The sequence below is a fragment of the Nannobrachium achirus genome (genome assembly GCF_963921795.1).
Source record: "Nannobrachium achirus genome assembly, chromosome: 2".
Taxonomy (NCBI): Eukaryota; Metazoa; Chordata; class Actinopteri; order Myctophiformes; family Myctophidae; genus Nannobrachium; species Nannobrachium achirus.
Window position 1 is genome coordinate 31137489 of NC_137811.1, and position 1595 is coordinate 31139083.

Sequence of the window (1595 nt, forward strand, 5' to 3'; positions counted from 1 at the left end):
ACCTATTTATTCACAGCCAGCGGGGGCGGTGCTCTCTCTCTCTCTCTCTGTTTGCAGAACCCTCCTCGACACATGTGATGTGAGTGTTTATGCAGGTGAACTTGGTGCCTGTATCTATTCTGCATCTAGTTTAAGGCAAGACACACATTTTTGCTTCTGGGGGTCCCTTGAACAAAATATTTTTTTGAGATGGGGGTCTTTGACATGACAAAGTTTGATAACCACTGATATAGCAACATATACCTTTTTTTCTTTTTCTTTTCCAGAAAACGGTTTAGAAGACATTTGTAGAATCAGTCTATATCAGTGGTTCTGAAACTTTGTCATGTCAAGGACCCCCAAAATGATATGTATTTGGCCGTGGACCCCCATCTCAAAATATTTTGTTCCAGGGACCCCCAGAAGCAAATATTTGAGTTAAAAATGTTCACTCTAAATTTGGGTCTTGCCTTAAGCTAGATGCAGAATAGATACACGCAAACTTTGTATCAGTCACATTGTTGCTGAGGTCAATGACCTGATGTGGTGCTGCATACATTTAAAGTGAAACTCAAAGCAGCCGTGGTGGCGTCTTGAATCAGCATCTTGTGCTTTCAACGCGTGATATAAGCGACATGCTCTGCTTATGCTCTGCTTATGTTACACAGCACTTTATTCTCACTTAACAGAAAATTGGCAAATGGTTTTGCCTGTCTCAATTTTCTACCTCTCCCGTTTGCTTGTCATACAATACATTTAAGGAACACGCACGCACGCGCGCGCACGCACGCACGCACGCAATAAAAATGAAAGCACAACTCAAAAGTTGCATCGTTTATACAGACGGGGCTGCCTTAGGTTTCACCAGCATATAATACCATAGAGCTTATTGACTTGTTATAATCTTGCTTGACCTTGGCTGCGTAGCCTCAATAGAATGGAATGCTCTGCCGTGCACAAAAGATAAGAGAGAGCTAACAAAGGCTTCTGTTAGGAAAAGCGACCAACCATATTAGCAAAAATTAGGCTTCAAATGTTCCATTAGGACATGAATATACGTATAAGCACTTTAACTGGAAAAATACTATAAATTATCAAATGACGGGAGCATTGTGCATTATCTGTGTGTGTGTGTGTGTGTGTGTGTGTGTGTGTGCGTGCGTGCGTGCATGCGTGCGCGTGTTTTTGAAGGTCAGTAGGAAGACACATGGCAACTTCTTAATACACCAAACATTTTCACCAACCTGTTTCTCATACAACACGTGAAAACTTGTTCCACAGTAATTTCAACAGAAGTGTAGGGGTTCTCACCATGGCCCCTCTCCTCTCCTCTGCAGGGGGATCATATAAGACCTTCTGACACTCACCTGATACTGCCATGGAGTGTGTAATCATGGGTAGGACCTATCTGGGCGTTACTTGTGGATGGACAGTTCCACCTCCTATCCGCAACTTCACCAGCAGAACAGGCAGGGCCTGAAATTGCCACAGGGTCTTGGAGACCCCAAGAGTGTCCCGTCCCCACCGAGCCATGGACCAGCTGGAGTACTCAAAGAGCTGAGTGACCTTGCTTCCCTCCTAGGGTGCCTGGCAGCTGTGGTGCAGCAGGCTGTTGA